The sequence below is a fragment of the Pseudophryne corroboree genome, unplaced genomic scaffold (assembly GCF_028390025.1).
Source record: "Pseudophryne corroboree isolate aPseCor3 unplaced genomic scaffold, aPseCor3.hap2 scaffold_584, whole genome shotgun sequence".
Lineage (NCBI taxonomy): Eukaryota > Metazoa > Chordata > Amphibia > Anura > Myobatrachidae > Pseudophryne > Pseudophryne corroboree.
In genome coordinates, this window is record NW_026970183.1 from 242,096 (window position 1) to 261,453 (window position 19,358).

The window sequence follows — 19,358 nt, forward strand, 5'->3', positions numbered from 1 at the left end:
TGTTTGTTTCTTTTCAAACAGAACTTTCTTGACCATGCTACTTACTTGAAAGATCTGGGAGCACATGGAATACAGTACAAACCATGCTTATAGCAAGGAGAAGCCAGGTGAGAAATCTGCTTTCTTTCAAATTGGGCGCTCACTTTGATCTGAATGAGGACTGCTGGCATGGCACTCAGGCGACAGGTGGAATCTTGGTCATGCTCTGGTTTCTCTTCAGAATGAACAAATCTTTCGCCTTTTATTAAAGATTATCCGTGGAGAGGAGCAAAACTGAGTTTTATCTCAATTTTTGCATGCCCCATATTATTGGGGTTTCTTTTATCAGTTTAAAGACAGAACGAGTGAGCTTTCTTGTTGGCTTTAATGTAAGTTTATTTGTATAACAATGACAGTAAATGTCTGTTTCTTTTCAAGCAGAACTTTCTTGACCATACTAATTGCTTGAAAGATCTGGGAGCACATGGAAAAGAGTACAAACCATGCTTATAGCAAGGGGAAGCCTGGTGAGAAATCTGCTTTCTTTCTTTCATATTGGGTGCTCACTTTGAGCTGAATGAGGACTGCTGGCATGGCACTCAGGCGACAGGTGGAATCTTGGTCATGCTCTGGTTTCTCTTCAGAACGAACAAATCTTTCGCCTTTTACTAAAGATTTCCGTGGAGAGGAGCAAAACTGAGTTTTATCTAAATTTTTGCATGCCCCATATTATTGGGGTTTCTTTTATCTGTTTAAAGACAGAACGAGTGTGCTTTCTTGTTAGCTTTAATGTAAGTTGCCATAGATGCAGTGAAACACGCGTGTAGGGCACGGCGTGTCCTCGTGTATTTGACTCATGTGAAATGTTATAAAACAAAAATATATGATTATGATGTTAGCTGTTAGTCTCCACTAATAGGGAATAGAAGCTGAGCTATAAGAAAGGAATACACTAGATATGATGTCACTTAGCAATTACAATGTCTAAAGTGCATACAGATAGCTACTAATAACTCTTGATAAGAAAGTATATCAGTGTGGGTATATTTATATGATGGGATATTGGGACTAGTGAATATATATCACTCCTGCTGTCCAGATTGGCAATAACCAGACAATTATGATAAGAGTAGAGATGTCACATGGGCTGCTATAGATATTAATTTAATGCTGTATGTGTCATTTGTTACAAATGGATACATTTTCTATGAGTCAGCCTAGCAGCTGCATGTTCTAACAGAACACTATCCTCACACAGAATCTGCTAACCTTGAGATAACTAAATGACAGTGTGTAACAGTCTCTTTACTATAAGACTGTTACAAAGTAATATATATATTTGAAGTCAGTCTAGCAGCTGTGTGTTCCAGCAGTTTATAAGACAAAGAAAATCTCCTATTGTGGAATCTAGACACATGGGACTGCTGGCCTGTGTCATACTATTTCTATGTAATACCAGTAACATGTATATAACTGTTACATAATTGTTACAAATGGATAAATCTTTGAGTCAGCCTAGCAGCTGCATGTCCTAACAGGACACCATAAATCCTTTACAGTGTAACAAATTGATTGGTAACACTTAAAGGCTGGAGAGCAGTTATATGCCTTACTAGCATACTCAATATACCACATTATTACACCAGTTACCACGATTATTGACAGCGCATTTGATATATTATATTACCCTCACACTGAGTCTGTTTACCTTTAGATAACTAAGTGACCGAATATGTAACAGTTTCTCTATCATAAGACTGTTACAAAGTGAGATAGATATATTTGGAAGTCAGTCAAACAGCTGTGTGTTTCAGCGGTTTATAAGAAAATTCCTCATTGTGGAATCTGGACCACTAAGGGTTATTATATATATAGCACATGGAATTGCCACATCTCCCTATATGATAATTTCATTACACTGTAACATAATAAGAATTAACTCTTTAACAGTGTAAATAGAGAGTAATGAATCTCTGACACATGGAATATATTATTTCTTAGATGAATTGGATAAACCATTATGACAGACACTTTGCTTCCTAATAAGAATTGAGGTGGCTATACCTCTAAGGAAAGCATTATTGCCTACGCCTAGATCAGATTAAATAAGATCTGGCTGAATATATGAAGGAAGGTTGCTATTTATATGAGAATTGGAATTGCTATATTCCTTAAGGCAACCCCACCGATTGATATATGTTGTCAATTAAGTATATCTGAACGGCTATATCTGGACCAGATTTAATAAGATCTGGCTGATTATATGAAGGAGGGCTGCTATTTATATTGGAATTGCCATATTCCTTAAGGCAACCGCACCTGTTGGTATATCTCGCCAATTAACTATATCTAAACAGCTAAATTAAAGCTATTCATCATTTTTTTAGTTTGGATATTAATAAATATGATCTTTCCATGATGCATAGAGATTTCCCTATCAAGTGATTCCTTATCCGATATAGAAAGCTATCCCCCTATGGTATTGAATTTAGGAATATAGTCTTAGGGGACACAGAGAAATAAGTGATCCCCATCTACCTAAGCACCCCACAAATTGGAGGTTAGCTTACCGGTTATACTCAATCACCCCCACAAATTCGCCAATGGGGATGGCTTCCCGGGAGGTAACCCCTATTGAGTGAAGGGAGTATATAGGATACGACCCAGTGGTACCTGACGACATAGATACTAACAGCTATTTAATAACATTACGCTAGAAAGTGATTATTAGCAACATATATATCTATATAAACAACCCCGCCAGGGTTGTGCCTTCAAAAATAATCACACACGGACACGCTTTTTAAACCTTTTTTTCACATCTCTTTATTCTTCTTATGCACATGTATGTTAGTTCTGTGATTTTAACCTTTATGTTTCACTGCAGTTTGGGATAATAATATTAATATTTATCCAATTTTAATACATACTTAATAAAGGTTATATTTTATGATTCATTCATTCTGTCCAGTGCGTCAACAGTGCAGATTTCTTCTTGTTTTTTCTCCCAAATTCTATAACAATGACAGTAAATGTTGTTACTTTTCAAACAGAACTTTCTTGACCATGCTACTTGCTTGAAAGATCTGGGAGCACATGGAAAACAGTACAAACCATGCAGTATCACAAGATCCTTTATTTGATCTTTCATGAAGATAGAGCAGAATTGAGGACACGTCAACAATTTCTGCCGAAGGTGGTTCATCTTTCCACATGGTGCCTTTGGCCACTGACACCTTCGTTGAGTCAAAGTCTCTGGCTGTGGTCAGAACTTTGAAAATTTATGTCACCAGAACGGTTCAGATTAGGAAAACAGAGGCTCTGTTTGTCCTGTATGCTCCCAACAGGATTGGGTGTCCTGCTTCCATGTAGACCATTATGCGCTGGATCTGTGGTAAGATTCAGCATGCTCATTCCACGGCAGGATTGCCGTTACTGAAATAGGTGAAGACCCATTCTACTAGAAAGGTGGGTTCATCCTGGGCAGCTGGTCGGGGAGTCTCGGCATTGCAATTTTGCCGAGCAGCTATTTAGTAAACACTTTTGCTAAGTTTTACAAGTTTGATACCTTGGCTGATGATAACCTCAAGTTGGGTCATTCGGTGCTGCAGAGTCGTACGCACTCTCCCACCCGTTCAAGAGCTTTGGTATAACCCCATGGTTCTTAATGTGACCCCAGCATCCTCTAGGTCGTATGAGAAAATAGGATTTTAATACCTACCGGTAAATCCTTTTCTCTTAGTCCGTAGAGGATGCTGGGCACCCGTCCCAGTCCATACTGTGTCTGCAGTTATTACTTGTGGTTATACACATGTTGTGTTATGGTTCTGGTCAGCTTTTTGCTGCAATTGTTCATGCCGTTGGCTTGTGTTCTGTTGAATGCCACATTCTGCGGCATGCTTAAGGTGTGAGCTGGTAAGATGCTCACCTTAGTTTAACAATAAATCCTTTCCTCGAAATGTCCGTCTCCCTGGGCTCAGTTCCTATAACTGGAGTCTGGAGGAGGGGCATAGAGGGAGGAGCCAGTTCACACCCTTTGAAAGTCTTAAAGTGCCCATGTCTCTTGCGGATCCCGTCTATACCCCATGGTTCTTAATGTGACCCCAGCATCCTCTACGGACTAAGAGAAAAGGATGCCCTTGCGCACTATCCTGACTTCTCCTCCCGTCTGCTTACTTTGTGCCTTCCAACGCACAATGCGAACTACAGGTGGTGCTGCAGGGCCCACACCCTTTTACTTGCCTTACAGAACAGCTCTGGAGCTGTTACAGTGCCCAGCTGCTGCAAGAAATCAGCTTGAATGCTTCAGGGGATGGGGCATGGCCAACATGAGCCCCACACCAAAGGAGGGTGGGGGTGTTTAATGCGAACTAGGGGTCATCCAAGCACCGCAAAAGGCCGCCATGCCCTGCATGCCCCTTTTCTCTTTTCATATGCAGATGAGGGTTCCAGCCAACTTTGGTCCACTGCTTGGATGACATCACCGTATGCAAATCCGTCTTCTGCAGACCTTCCCCCTGGAATGCTTGTACTAGTTGTTGCATATGGTTTGATATTTGATGGTGCTTCAATATTAGGCAGCCTTCCACCCTCCCATGTTCATCTGAACAGATGTGGTCTCCCTGCAGTTGTTGTCCCCAGACGAGAGTTCCCTTGTGCGTCCTCAGTTGAATCTCCTTAACTTGACGGGGGAGGGGCTGCCCGAGCAGCCACCCTCCCCAGCCCTATCCCAACTCATACTTATTTTGCATATGAGATCTCTTGATCATGAAGATTGTTCTCACAGGGTGAGGTTCATCCATTATATTTTAAAATAGGAAGGTACAAATTACATATTTGAATTGCATCTATGTGCTGGATTCAAATGTCCCCCCCCCCCCCCTTCCTTTCTCAATTGTGCCCGTCAGCAGCTATTCTAAGGTTGCTGCCAATGGGTGTGACACATTAATTTCTTCTGTGGGGTACACTGGACTCCACAAGGATTCACATTGGGGTGTAGAGTAGGATCTTGATCTGAGGCACCAACCGGCTCAAAGCTTTTGACTGTTCCCAAGATGCTCAGTGCATTCTCCTCTATAACCCCGCTTCCATGAACAGGGAGCTCAGTTTGTAGTTGGTGCCTTCAGTAGCAGGCCTCTTAACAGGGGCCTGCCTCAAGCAGCCTATTCTTAGCTATTAATTTTGACAAGAAAAGAAGAACTTGTTTTATGAGAATCTACAAGGGCTGCAGCAGGCTAGGTCTAATAGACATCTTTACTGCAGCTTCATCACTCCCAGCGGCGCTGTATACTCCCGTGCCCTGGTTGCTGGGTCACTGCAGCGGAGGCTCCAGTTTCTTCCTAAGGTCAGTCACACACACACCGCCCTTCCGGATCACGAGGCCGCTGATGAAGGGGAGCGTGGCCGTAGGGGGTGGACCGTGTGCGCACTGGCGTGGACACTGATTACTGGGCAGCCGCTCCACTAGCCACCAGGTACAGTTAAGGAGCACAGGTCTGGGAGTTTTACTCCTATATTAACCCAATTTTGTACTGCCCGCAGCGCATTGTGATAGGTAATAGGGCCTGATTCAGGTTGGATTGCAATCACAATAAGCGATCCAACTGCAAAAATTGCTAAGAGCATACGCATGTGCCTACATTTTCTGCGGCACCCCGCAGAGAATGCGATCGCCTCTGCCTGTCAATCGGGGCGGGGGGGGGGGGGAGAGGGGGGTCAGCAACACTCCATTTCCAAGTCAGGGATGGAGCGGTGCGGGGGCAAGGCTTCAAAATGGGGTCTGCAACGGAGGAGACACAGGGGGCGTGGTCACAGCGGCTGTATGACATCACATTCAGCCGCTGTGATCACAAAAATGGTGGCGGCTTCCTGCGCGCACATACAGTCTGCACCAGCAGGAGGCTACACCATTTTATATGATCACGCTGAACTGCAGTGCGACTGCAATTACAGCATGGTCAAGAATGGAGGCGTCATGCTCGGTGGCCATGCACTGTCACTGTGCAGGAGCCAGCACCGCACACACACTAGTCCCCGGGTGCAGCCCCCAACCCCCGGGACACCCGGAGCAACAAAATGTAGATTCAGGCCACCAGGCCACGTCCCTACCTATGAAACCATGCCTCCTTTTTACCATTGCACTGCTTATCTGCGCGCACTGCATTACAATCTCCCTCGCCACCTCTCTGGGTGTCACCAGTGATAGTGACACCTCTGCCATGCTTGTAGCAGCTGGTCCTAAGATCTACGCCTCAAGCCCTGAGTGTTTGCCCTTGTGACTTGTTGATCATCATAGCGAAGCAGATGCTTACAGAAAACTGCAGGGGCTTAGATTGAAAATAAAAAAATTGATGGGTATAAGGTAGAGAGGAGCGGGTTCGGTTCTCCGAGAACCGAATTCCCGACGAACTCCACGTGGTTTACACTGGTCCGAGGCAGGCTCGGTTGTTCCCGCCTGACTCGGAAAACCTGAACAAGGGAAAATGTCATCATCCCGCTGTCGGATTCTCGCGAGATTCGGATTCCATATAAAGAGCTGCGCGTTGCCGCCATTTTTACTCGTGCATTGAAGAGAGAGCGGAGAGGACGTGGCTATGTTCTCTCAGTGGAAATCTCAATATCAGTGCTCAGTATCAGTGGTTACTTATTGCTGCTCAGTAATACTAGTAGTGTGTCTCTCCTGCTCAGTGTCAGTTCTCAGTAGTATCCTCATCAGTGCTCAGTATCACTGCTCATTGTCTTGTGCTGCATTGTGGTGCTCAGCATACTACAGTACATTACTAATAGTCCAGTGCTGCATCTTGCTGCTCAGTGTCAGTTCTAGTATCCTCATCAGTGCTCACTATCACTGCTCATTACATTGTGGTGTTCTGTATACTACAGTAACATAGTAATATAGTAACATATAGTAACATAGTTTTTGAGGTTGAATAGAGGCAAATTGCCCATCGTGTTCAACCTGTTTTAAGTTGTGATGATTCTACATACTTGCTGAATAATGTTTTATGACTAGTTAACTACTATAACTCATGTTACCCCCGGAATAACCATGTTGATATTTTAAGTATTATAACCTTGGATAGCTTTTTCATTCAGAAATGTATCCATTCCTTTTTTAAATCCAATTACAGAGTCCGCCATTACCACCTTCCCTGGCAGGGAATTCCACATCCTGATTGCCCTAACAGTGAAGATCATAGTATCTCACCTGGCAAGTAAGTAGGAGTTGGGCTAGAGCTGTGGAGGATTGCTGCTCGGGCACCCCCTGTCAAGTGAAGGAGATCCAACTGAGGCAGCACAAGGGAACTCTCGAAAGAAGAACAAGGCTAGAGGAAGATCTGAGACAAAGAAATCTGACTTTTACCAGAGCTGACCAGAGGAAAGCACAAACACAGTCCCCCACTACCACAAATAATGCAGTCGAGTTTCCCACATTTGGGGAAATCACAGGGGTCAGCATACCCAGAGTGCAATGAATGAACCTCACCCTGGGAGAACAATCTTCATGACCATGGTATCTCCTATGCAAAATAAGTATGATTTGGGATAGGGCTGGGGAGGGCCGCTGCTCAGGCACATCTCTGTCAAGTAAAGGAGATTCAACTGAGGCAACACAAGGGAACTCTCATCTGGGGACAACAACTGCAGGGAGAACACATATTTTCAGATGAACATGGGAGGGCAGAAGGCTGCCTAATACTGAAGCACCCCCAAACAACAAACCAAATGCAACTACTAGTGCAAGCATTCCTGGGGGAAGGCCTGCAGCAGATGGATTTGCATATGGTGATGTCATCCAAGCAGTGGGTCAAAGTTGGCTTCAACCCTCGTCTGCATATGAAAATAAAAATGGGGTGTGCAGGGCATGGCGGCCTTTTGCGGCGCTTGGATGACCCCTAGTTCGCATTAAACACCTCCACCTTCCTTCGGTGTGGGGCTCATGTTGGCTATGCCCCAGCCCCTGAAGCATTCAAGCTGATTTCTTGCAGCAGCTGGGCACTGTAACAGCTCCAGAGCTGCTCTGTAAAGCAAGTAAAAGGGTGTGGGCCCTGCAGCACTACCTGTAGTTTGCATTGTGCTTTGGAAGGCACAAAGTAAGCAGACGGGAGAAGTCAGGATAGTGCACAAGGGCATAGAAGGGAGCGGCTCAAGAAAAGAGAAGTGGAAACAGACAGCAAACTAGGCTGGAGAGAGACCTGAGACAAAGAGATCTGAATTATACGAGAGCCGACCAGAGGAAACACAAATTATGTAATCAAGTGTCCCACATTTGGGGAAATCGTAGGAGCAGCACACCCAGAGTGCATTGGGTGAGCCTTGCCCTGGGAGAAGCACCTTCCTGATCATAGTATCTCACCTGGCAGGTAAGTAGGAGTTGGGCTAGAGCTGGGGAGGGTCGCTGTTCGGGCACCCCCCTGTCAAGTGAAGGAGCTCCAACTGAGGCAGCACAAGGAAACTCTCGAAAAAAGAACAAGGCTAGAGGAAGATCTGAGACAAAGAAATCTGACTTTTACCAGAGCTGACCAGAGGAAAGCACAAACACAGTCCCCCACTACCACAAATAATGCAGTCGAGTTTCCCACATTTGGGGAAATCACAGGGGTCAGCATACCCAGAATGCAATGAATGAACCTCACCCTGGGAGAACAATCTTCATGACAATGGTATCTCCTATGCAAAATAAGTATGATTTGGGATAGGGCTGGGGAGGGCCGCTGCTCAGGCACATCTCTGTCAAGTAAAGGAGATTCAACTGAGGCAGCACAAGGGAACTCTCATCTGGGGACAACAACTGCAGGGAGAACACATATTTTCAGATGAACATGGGAGAGCAGAAGGCTGCCTAATACTGAAGCACCCCCAAACAACAAACCAAATGCAACAACTAGTACAAGCATTCCTGGGAAAAGGTCTGCAGAAGACGGATTTGCATACGGTGATGTCATCCAAGCAGTGGGCCAAAGTTGGCTGGAACCCTCATCTGCATATGAAAAGAGAAAAGGGGTATGCAGGGCATGGCGGCCTTTTGCGGCGCTTGGATGACCCTTAGTTCGCATTAAACACCTCCACCCTCCGTCGGTGTGGGGCTCATGTTGGCTATGCCCCAGCCCCTGAAGCATTCAAGCTGATTTCTTGCAGCAGCTGGGCACTGTAACAGCTCCAGAGCTGCTCTGAAAGGCAAGTAAAAGGGTGTGGGCCCTGCAGCACTACCTGTAGTATGCATTGTGCGTTGGAAGGCACAAAGTAAGCAGACAGGAGAAGTCAGGAGAGTGCACAAGGGCATAGAAGGCAGCGGCTCAAGAAAAGAGAAGTGGAAACAGACAGCAAACTAGGCTGGAGAGAGACCTGAGACAAAGAGATCTGAATTATACGAGAGCCGACCAGGGGAAACACAAATTATGCAGTCAAGTTTCCCACATTTGGGGAAATCGCAGGAGCAGCACACCCAGAGTGCAATGGGTGAGCCTTGCCCTGGGAGAAGCACCTTCATGATCATAGTATCTCACCTGGCAGGTAAGTAGGAGTTGGGCTAGAGCTGGGGAAAGTCGCTGTTCGGGCACCCCCCTGTCAAGTGAAAGAGATCCAACTGAGGCAGCACAAGGGAACTCTCGAAAGAAGAACAAGGCTAGAGGAAGATCTGAGACAAAGAAATCTGACTTTTACCAGAGCTGACCAGAGGAAAACACAAACACAGTCCCCCACTACCACAAATAATGCAGTTGAGTTTCCCACATTTGGGGAAATCACAGGGGTCAGCATACCCAGAATGCAATGAATGAACCTCACCCTGGGAGAACAATCTTTATGACCATGGTATCTCCTATGCAAAATAAGTATGATTTGGGAAAGGGCTGGGGAGGGCCGCTGCTCAGGCACATCTCTGTCAAGTAAAGGAGATTCAACTGAGGCAGCACAAAGGAACTCTCATCTGGGGACAACAACTGCCGGGAGAACACATATTTTCAGATGAACATGGGAGGGCAGAAGGCTGCCTAATACTGAAGCACCCCCAAACAACAAACCAAATGCAACAACTAGTTCAAGCATTCCTGGGGGAAGGTCTGCAGAAGACGGATTTGCATACAGTGATGTCATCCAAGCAGTGGGCCAAAGTTGGCTGGAACCCTCATCTGCATATGAAAAGAGAAAAGGGGTATGCAGGGCAGGGCGGCCTTTTGCGGCGCTTGGATGACCCTTAGTTCGCATTAAACACCCCCACCCTCCTTCGGTGTGGGGCTCATGTTGGCCATGCCCCAGCCCCTGAAGCATTCAAGCTGATTTCTTTCAGCAGCTTGGCACTGTAACAGCTCCAGAGCTGCTCTGTAAGGCAAGTAAAAGGGTGTGGGCCCTGCAGCACTACCTGTAGTTTGCATTGTGCATCGGAAGGCACAAAGTAAGCAGACAGGAGGAGAAGTCAGGATAGTGCACAAGGGTGTAGAAGGGAGGGGCTCAAGAAAAAAGAAGTGGAAACAGACAGCAAACTAGGCTGGAGAGAGACCTGAGACAAAGAGATCTGAATTATATGAGAGCCGACTAGGGGAAACACAAATTATGCAGTCAAGTTTCCCACATTTGGGGAAATCGCAGGGGCAGCACACCCAGAGTGCAATGGGTGAGCCTTGCCCTGGGAGAAGCAACTTCATGATCATAGTATCTAACCTGGCAGGTAAGTAGGAGTTGGGCTAGAGCTGGGGAGGGTCGCTGCTCGGGCACCCCCCTGTCAAGTGAAGGAGATCCAACTGAGGCAGCACAAGGGAACTCTTGAAAGAAGAACAAGGCTAGAGGAAGATCTGAGACAAAGAAATCTGACTTTTACCAGAGCTGACCAGAGGAAAGCACAAACACAGTCCCCCACTACCACAAATAATGCAGTTGAGTTTCCCACATTTGGGGAAATCACAGAGGTCAGCATACCCAGAATGCAATGAATGAACCTAACCCTGGGAGAACAATCTTCATGACCATGTTATCTCCTATGCAAAATAAGTATGATTTGGGATAGGGCTGGGGAGGGCCGCTGCTCAGGCACATCTCTGTCAAGTAAAGGAGATTCAACTGAGGCAGCACAAGGGAACTCTCATCTGGGGACAACAACTGCAGGGAGAACACATATTTTCAGATGAACATGGGAGGGCAGAAGGCTGCCTAATACTGAAGCACCCCCAAACAACAAACCAAATGCAACAACTAGTGCAAGCATTCCTGGGGGAAGGCCTGCCGCAGATGGATTTGCATATGGTGATGTCATCCAAGCAGTGGGTCAAAGTTGGCTTCAACCCTCGTCTGCATATGAAAAGAGAAAAGGGGCATGCAGGGCATGGCGGCCTTTTGCGGCGCTTGGCTGACCCCTAGTTTGCATTAAACACCTCCACCCTCCGTCGGTGTGGGGCTCTTGTTGGCTATGCCCCAGCACCTGAAGCATTCAAGCTGATTTCTTGCTGCAGCTGGGCACTGTAACAGCTCCAGAGCTGCTCTGTAAGGCAAGGTAAAAGGGTGTGGGCCCTGCAGCACTACCTGTAGTTTGCATTGTGCGTTGGAAGGCACAAAGTAAGCAGACAGGAGAAGTCAGGAGAGTGCACAAGGGCATAGAAGGCAGCGGCTCAAGAAAAGAGAAGTGGAAACAGACAGCAAACTAGGCTGGAGAGAGACCTGAGACAAAGAGATCTGAATTACACCAGGTCCGTCATTATATTATATATACCAACAGTAGTTATATATATTTTTTTTTATATCATTAATTATCATCTCTATACTAGCAGACGCAGTACGGTAGTCCACGGCTGTGGCTATCTCTGTGTCGTCAGTGCTCGTCCATAATTGTATACCTACCTACCTGTGGTGGAAGTTTTTTTCTATCTTCTTCATACTAGTAGTTTAGCAGTCTGCTGACAGTGTCCACCAGGTCCGTCATTATATTATATATACCTACAGTAGTTATATATATTTTTTTTTTATATCATTAATTATCATCTCTATACTAGCAGACGCAGTACGGTAGTCCACGGCTGTAGCTACCTCTGTGTCGTCAGTCACTCGTCATCCATAAGTATACTAGTATCCATCCATCTCCATTGTTTACCTGAGGTGCCTTTTAGTTGTGCCTATTAAAATATGGAGAACAAAAATGTTGAGGTTCCAAAAATAGGGAAAGATCAAGATCCACTTCCACCTCGTGCTGAAGCTGCTGCCACTAGTCATGGCCGAGACGATGAAATTCCATCAACGTCGTCTGCCAAGGCCGATGCCCAATGTCATAGTACAGAGCATGTAAAATCCAAAACACAAAAGATCAGTAAAAAAAGGACTCAAAAATCTAAATAAAAATCGTCAGAGGAGAAGCGTAAACTTGCCAATATGCCATTTACCACACGGAGTGGCAAGGAACGGCTGAGGCCCTGGCCTATGTTCATGGCTAGTGGTTCAGCTTCACATGAGGATGGAAGCACTCAGCCTCTCGCTAGAAAAATGAAAAGACTTAAGCTGGCAAAAGCACAGCAAAGAACTGTGCGTTCTTCAAAATCACAAATCCACAAGGAGAGTCCAATTGTGTCGGTTGCGATGCCTGACCTTCCCAACACTGGACGTGAAGAGCATGCACCTTCCACCATTTGCACGCCCCCTGCAAGTGCTGGAAGGAGCACCCGCAGTCCAGTTCCTGATAGTCAGATTGAAGATGTCAGTGTTGAAGTACACCAGGATGAGGAGGATATGGGTGTTGCTGGCGCTGGGGAGGAAATTGACAAGGAGGATTCTGATGGTGAGGTGGTTTGTTTAAGTCAGGCACCCGGCGAGACACCTGTTGTCCGTGGGAGGAATATGGCCATTGACATGCCTGGTGAAAATACCAAAAAAATCAGCTCTTCGGTGTGGAAGTATTTCAACAGAAATGCGGACAACAGGTGTCAAGCCGTGTGTTGCCTTTGTCAAGCTGTAATAAGTAGGGGTAAGGACGTTAACCACCTCGGAACATCCTCCCTTATACGTCACCTGCAGCGCATTCATCATAAGTCAGTGACAAGTTCAAAAACTTTGGGCGACAGCGGAAGCAGTCCACTGACCAGTAAATCCCTTCCTCTTGTAACCAAGCTCACGCAAACCACCCCACCAACTCCCTCAGTGTCAATTTCCTCCTTCCCCAGGAATGCCAATAGTCCTGCAGGCCATGTCACTGACAATTCTGACGAGTTCTCTCCTGCCTGGGATTCCTCCGATGCATCCTTGAGTGTAACGCCTACTGCTGCTGGCGCTGCTGTTGTTGCTGCTGGGAGTCGATGGTCATCCCAGAGGGGAAGTCGTAAGACCACTTTTACTACTTCCACCAAGCAATTGACTGTCCAACAGTCTTTTGCAAGGAAGATGAAATATCACAGCAGTCATCCTGCTGCAAAGCGGATAACTGAGGCCTTGGCATCCTGGGCAGTGAGAAACGTGGTTCCGGTATCCATCATTACTTCAGAGCCAACTATAGACTTGATTGAGGTACTGTGTCCCCGGTACCAAATACCATCTAGGTTCCATTTCTCTAGGCAGGCGATACCGAAAATGTACACAGACCTCAGAAAAAGACTCACCAGTGTCCTAAAAAATGCAGTTGTACCCAATGTCCACTTAACCACGGACATGTGGACAAGTGGAGCAGGGCAGACTCAGGACTATATGACTGTGACAGCCCACTGGGTAGATGTATTGACTCCCGCCGCAAGAACAGCAGCGGCGGCACCAGTAGCAGCATCTCGCAAACGCCAACTCTTTCCTAGGCAGGCTACGCTTTGTATCACCGCTTTCCAGAATACGCACACAGCTGAAAACCTCTTACGGCAACTAAGGAAGATCATCACAGAATGGCTTACCCCAATTGGACTCTCCTGTGGATTTGTGGCATCGGACAACGCCAGCAATATTGTGCGTGCATTATATCTGGGCAAATTCCAGCACGTCCCATGTTTTGCACATACCTTGAATTTGGTGGTGCAGAATTATTTAAAAAACGACAGGGGCGTGCAAGAGATGCTGTCGGTGGCCACAAGAATTGCGGGACACTTTCGGCGTACAGGCACCACGTACAGAAGACTGGAGCAACACCAAAAACGCCTGAACCTGCCCTGCCATCATCTGAAGCAAGAAGTGGTAACGAGGTGGAATTCAACCCTCTATATGCTTCAGAGGATGGAGGAGCAGCAAAAGGCCATTCAAGCCTATACATCTGACCACGATATAGGAGGTGGAATGCACCTGTCTCAAGCGCAGTGGAGAATGATTTCAACGTTGTGCAAGGTTCTGCAACCTTTTGAACTTGCCACACGTGAAGTCAGTTCAGACACTGCCAGCCTGAGTCAGGTCATTCCCGTCATCAGGCTTTTGCAGAAGAAGCTGGAGACATTGAAGGAGGAGCTAAGACAGAGCGATTCCGCTAGGCATGTGGGACTTGTGGATGGAGCCCTTCATTCGCTTAACCAGGATTCACGGGTGGTCAATCTGTTGAAATCAGAGCACTACATTTTGGCCACCGTGCTCGATCCTAGATTTAAAACCTACGTTGTATCTCTCTTTCCGGCAGACACAAGTCTGCAGGGGTTCAAAGACCTGCTGGTGAGAAAATTATCAAGTCAAGCGGAACTTGATCGGTCAACAGCTCCTCCTTCACATTCTCCCGCAATTGGGGGTGCGAGGAAAAGGCTCAGAATTCCGAGCCCACCCGCTGGCGGTGATGCAGGGCAGTCTGGAGCGACTGCTGATGCTGACATCTGGTCCGGACTGAAGGACCTGCCAACGATTACGGACATGTCGTCTACTGTCACTGCATATGATTCTCTCACCATTGAAAGAATGGTGGAGGATTATATGAGTGACCGCATCCAAGTAGGCACGTCAGACAGTCCGTACGTATACTGGCAGGAAAAAGAGGCAATTTGGAGGCCCTTGCACAAACTGGCTTTATTCTACCTAAGTTGCCCTCCCACAAGTGTGTACTCCGAAAGAGTGTTTAGTGCCGCCGCTCACCTTGTCAGCAATCGGCGTACGAGGTTACTTCCAGAAAATGTGGAGAAGATGATGTTCATTAAAATGAATTATAATCAATTTCTCCGTGGAGACATTGACCAGCAGCAATTGCCTCCACAAAGTATACAGGGAGCTGAGATGGTGGATTCCAGTGGGGACGAATTGATAATCTGTAAGGAGGGGGATGTACACGGTGATGAATCGGAGGATGATGAGGTGGACATCTTGCCTCTATAGAGCCAGTTTGTGCAAGGAGAGATTAATTGCTTCTTTTTTGGTGGGGGTCCAAACCAACCCGTCATTTCAGTCACAGTCGTGTGGCAGACCCTGTCACTGAAATGATGGGTTGGTTAAAGTGTGCATGTCCTGTTTATACAACATAAGGGTGGGTGGGAGGGCCCAAGGCAATTCCACCTTGCACCTCTTTTTTCTTTTATTTTTCTTTGCGTCATGTGCTGTTTGGGGAGTGTTTTTTGGAAGGGCCATCCTGCGTGACACTGCAGTGCCACTCCTAGATGGGCCAGGTGTTTGTGTCGGCCACTTGGGTCGCTGAGCTTAGTCACACAGCTACCTCATTGCGCCTCTTTTTTTCTTTGCGTCATGTGCTGTTTGGGGAGTGTTTTTTGGAAGGGCCATCCTGCGTGACACTGCAGTGACACTCCTAGATGGGCCAGGTGTTTGTGTCGTCCACTTGGGTCGCTGAGCTTAGTCACACAGCTACCTCATTGCGCCTCTTTTTTTCTTTGCGTCATGTGCTGTTTGGGGAGTGTTTTTTGGAAGGGCCATCCTGCGTGACACTGCAGTGACACTCCTAGATGGGCCAGGTGTTTGTGTCGGCCACTTGGGTCGCTGAGCTTAGTCACACAGCTACCTCATTGCGCCTCTTTTTTTCTTTGCGTCATGTGCTGTTTGGGGAGTGTTTTTTGGAAGGGCCATCATGCGTGACACTGCAGTGCCACTCCTAGATGGGCCAGGTGTTTGTGTCGGCCACTTGGGTCACTGAGCTTAGTCATCCAGCGACCTCGGTGCAAATTTTAGGACTAAAAATAATATTGTGAGGTGTGAGGTGTTAAGAATAGACTGAAAATGAGTGGAAATTATGGTTATTGAGGTTAATAATACTTTGGGATCAAAATGACTCCCAAATTCTATGATTTAAGCTGTTTTTTAGGGTTTTTTGAAAAAAACACCCGAATCCAAAACACACCCGAATCCGACAAAAAAAATTCGGTGAGGTTTAGCCAAAACGCGTTCGAACCCAAAACACGGCCGCGGAACCGAACCCAAAACCAAAACACAAAACCCGAAAAATTTCCGGTGCACATCTCTAGTGGCCATGCCATGTCACTGTGCAGGAGCCAGCACCGCTCACACACTAGTCCCCGGTGCAGCCCCCAACCCCCGGGACACCCGGAGCAACAAAATGTAGATTCAGGCCACCAGGCCACGCCCCTACCTATGAAACCATGCCTCCTTTTTACCATTGCGCTGCTTATCTGCGCGCACTGCATTACAATCTCCCTCGCCACCTCTCTGGGTGTCACCAGTGATAGTGACACCTCTGCCATGCTTGTAGCAGCTGGTCCTAAGATCTACGCCTCAAGCCCTGAGTGTTTGCCCTTGTGACTTGTTGATCATCATAGCAAAGCAGATGCTTACAGAAAACTGCAGGGGCTTAGATTGAAAATAAAAAAAATTGATGGGTATAAGGTAGAGAGGAGCGGGTTCGGTTCTCCGAGAACCGAATTCCCCACGAACTCCACGTGGTTTACACTGGTATGAGGCAGGCTCGGTTGTTCCCGCCTGACTCGGAAAACCTGAACAAGGGAAAATGTCATCATCCCGCTGTCGGATTCTCGCGAGATTCGGATTCCATATAAAGAGCTGCGCGTTGCCGCCATTTTTACTCGTGCATTGAAGAGAGAGCGGAGAGGACGTGGCTATGTTCTCTCAGTGGAAATCTCAATATCAGTGCTCAGTATCAGTGGATACTTATTGCTGCTCAGTAATACTAGTAGTGTGTCTCTCCTGCTCAGTGTCAGTTCTCAGTAGTATCCTCATCAGTGCTCAGTATCACTGCTCATTGTCTTGTGCTGCATTGTTGTGCTCAGCATACTACAGTACATTACTAATAGTCCAGTGCTGCATCTTGCTGCTCAGTGTCAGTTCTAGTATCCTCATCAGTGCTCACTATCACTGCTCATTGCATTGTGGTGTTCTGTATACTACAGTAACATAGTAATATAGTAACATATAGTAACATAGTTTTTGAGGTTGAATAGAGGCAAATTGCCCATCGTGTTCAACCTGTTTTAAGTTGTGATGATTCTACATACTTGCTGAATAATGTTTTATGACTAGTTAGCTACTACAACTCATGTTACCCCCGGATTAACCATGTTGATATTTTAAGTATTATAACCTTGGATAGCTTTTTCATTCAGAAATGTATCCATTCCTTTTTTAAATCCAATTACAGAGTCCGCCATTACCACCTTCCCTGGCAGGGAATTCCACATCCTGATTGCCCTAACAGTGAAGATCATAGTATCTCTCCTGGCAGGTAAGTAGGAGTTGGGCCAGAGCTGTGGAGGATTGCTGCTCGGGCACCCCCTGTCAAGTGAAGGAGATCCAACTGAGGCAGCACAAGGGAACTCTCGAAAGAAGAACAAGGCTAGAGGAAGATCTGAGACAAAGAAATCTGACTTTTACCAGAGCTGACCAGAGGAAAGCACAAACACAGTCCCCCACTACCACAAATAATGCAGTCGAGTTTCCCACATTTGGGGAAATCACAGGGGTCAGCATACCCAGAATGCAATGAATGAACCTCACCCTGGGAGAACAATCTTCATGACCATGGTATCGCCTATGCAAAATAAGTATGATTTGGGATAGGGCTGGGGAGGGCCGCTGCTCAGGCACATCTCTGTCAAGTAAAGGAGATTCAACTGAGGCAGCACAAGGGAACTCTCATCTGGAGACAACAACTGCAGGGAGAACACATATTTTCAGATGAACATGGGAGGGCAGAAGGCTGCCTAATACTGAAGCACCCCCAAACAACAAACCAAATGCAACAACTAGTACAAGCATTCCTGGGGGAAGTTCTGCAGAAGATGGATTTGCATACGGTGATGTCATCCAAGCAGTGGGCCAAAGTTGGCTGGAACCCTCATCTGCATATGAAAAGAGAAAAGGGGTATGCAGGGCATGGCGGCCTTTTGCGGCGCTTGGATGACCCTTAGTTCGCATTAAACACCCCCACCCTCCTTCGGTGTGGGGCTCATGTTGACAATGCCCCAGCCCCTGAAGCATTCAAGCTGATTTCTTACAGCAGCTTGGCACTGTAACAGCTCCAGAGCTGCTCTGTAAGGCAAGTAAAAGGGTGTGTAGTTTGCATTGTGCATTGGAAGGCACAAAGTAAGCAGACAGGAGGAGAAGTCAGGATAGTGCACAAGGGTATAAAAGGGAGGGGCTCAAGAAAAAAGAAGTGGAAACAGACAGCAAACTAGGCTGGAGAGAGACCTGAGACAAAGAGATCTGAATTATACGAGAGCCGACCAGGGGAAACACAAATTATGCAGTCAAGTTTCCCACATTTGGGGAAATCGCAGGGGCAGCACACCCAGAGTGCAATGGGTGAGCCTTGCCCTGGGAGAAGCACCTTCATGATCATAGTATCTCACCTGGCAGGTAAGTAGGAGTTGGGCTTGAGCTGGGGAGGGTCGCTGCTCGGGCACCCCCCTGTCAAGTGAAGGAGATCCAACTGAGGCAGCACAAGGGAACTCTCGAAAGAAGAACAAGGCTAGAGGAAGATCTGAAACAAAGAAATCTGACTTTTACCAGAGCTGACCAGAGGAAAACACAAACACAGTCCCCCACTACCACAAATAATGCAGTCGAGTTACCCACATTTGGGGAAATCACAGGGGTCAGCATACCCAGAATGCAATGAATGAACCTCACCCTGGGAGAATAATCTTCATGACCATGGTATCTCCTATGCAAAATAAGTATGATTTGGGATAGGGCTGGGGAGGGCCGCTGCTCAGGCACATCTCTGTCAAGTAAAGGAGATTCAACTGAGGCAGCACAAGGGAACTCCAGCATCCTCTACAGACTAAGAGAAAAGGATTTACCGGTAGGTATTAAAATCCTATTTTCTCATACGACCTAGAGGATGCTGGGGTCACATTAAGAACCATGGGGTTATACCAAAGCTCTTGAACGGGTGGAAGAGTGCGTACGACTCTGCAGCACCGAATGACCCAACTTGAGGTTATCATCGGCAAGGATGCAGTGGCGTTAATGTTTCCTGGTGTCAACCTGTATTATTTCAGTAGATATTGAAATGAGGATGCATCTTGCTGCCTTTC

At 46.7% G+C, this 19,358-nt stretch overlaps 11 non-coding genes and 1 pseudogene across 11 annotated transcripts; 2 read left to right on the top strand and 10 right to left on the bottom strand.

Moving 5' to 3' along the window:
• Nucleotides 1-200: 200 nt before the first annotated feature.
• LOC135034587 (U5 spliceosomal RNA) lies at nucleotides 201-317 on the top strand. Its single transcript, XR_010229749.1, has one exon. It is a non-coding gene; the product is annotated as a U5 spliceosomal RNA (small nuclear RNA).
• Nucleotides 318-603: 286 nt separating this feature from the next.
• LOC135034564 (U5 spliceosomal RNA) lies at nucleotides 604-719 on the top strand. The gene has a single exon (XR_010229727.1). It is a non-coding gene; the product is annotated as a U5 spliceosomal RNA (small nuclear RNA).
• Nucleotides 720-7,352: 6,633 nt separating this feature from the next.
• On the bottom strand, nucleotides 7,353-7,516 carry LOC135034502 (U1 spliceosomal RNA). The gene has a single exon (XR_010229681.1). It is a non-coding gene; the product is annotated as a U1 spliceosomal RNA (small nuclear RNA).
• Nucleotides 7,517-8,187: 671 nt separating this feature from the next.
• On the bottom strand, nucleotides 8,188-8,350 carry LOC135034551 (U1 spliceosomal RNA). The gene has a single exon (XR_010229720.1). It is a non-coding gene; the product is annotated as a U1 spliceosomal RNA (small nuclear RNA).
• Nucleotides 8,351-8,502: 152 nt separating this feature from the next.
• On the bottom strand, nucleotides 8,503-8,666 carry LOC135034602 (U1 spliceosomal RNA). Its single transcript, XR_010229763.1, has one exon. It is a non-coding gene; the product is annotated as a U1 spliceosomal RNA (small nuclear RNA).
• Nucleotides 8,667-9,337: 671 nt separating this feature from the next.
• Nucleotides 9,338-9,500, bottom strand: LOC135034515 (U1 spliceosomal RNA). Its single transcript, XR_010229693.1, has one exon. It is a non-coding gene; the product is annotated as a U1 spliceosomal RNA (small nuclear RNA).
• Nucleotides 9,501-9,652: 152 nt separating this feature from the next.
• LOC135034599 (U1 spliceosomal RNA) lies at nucleotides 9,653-9,816 on the bottom strand. Its single transcript, XR_010229760.1, has one exon. It is a non-coding gene; the product is annotated as a U1 spliceosomal RNA (small nuclear RNA).
• A 702-nt stretch (nucleotides 9,817-10,518) lies between these two features.
• LOC135034548 (U1 spliceosomal RNA) lies at nucleotides 10,519-10,653 on the bottom strand (annotated as a pseudogene).
• Nucleotides 10,654-10,805: 152 nt separating this feature from the next.
• LOC135034613 (U1 spliceosomal RNA) lies at nucleotides 10,806-10,969 on the bottom strand. Its single transcript, XR_010229774.1, has one exon. It is a non-coding gene; the product is annotated as a U1 spliceosomal RNA (small nuclear RNA).
• A 6,732-nt stretch (nucleotides 10,970-17,701) lies between these two features.
• On the bottom strand, nucleotides 17,702-17,865 carry LOC135034605 (U1 spliceosomal RNA). Its single transcript, XR_010229766.1, has one exon. It is a non-coding gene; the product is annotated as a U1 spliceosomal RNA (small nuclear RNA).
• A 655-nt stretch (nucleotides 17,866-18,520) lies between these two features.
• Nucleotides 18,521-18,683, bottom strand: LOC135034510 (U1 spliceosomal RNA). Its single transcript, XR_010229689.1, has one exon. It is a non-coding gene; the product is annotated as a U1 spliceosomal RNA (small nuclear RNA).
• Nucleotides 18,684-18,835: 152 nt separating this feature from the next.
• Nucleotides 18,836-18,999, bottom strand: LOC135034620 (U1 spliceosomal RNA). The gene has a single exon (XR_010229781.1). It is a non-coding gene; the product is annotated as a U1 spliceosomal RNA (small nuclear RNA).
• Between the last annotated feature and the right edge of the window lie 359 nt (nucleotides 19,000-19,358).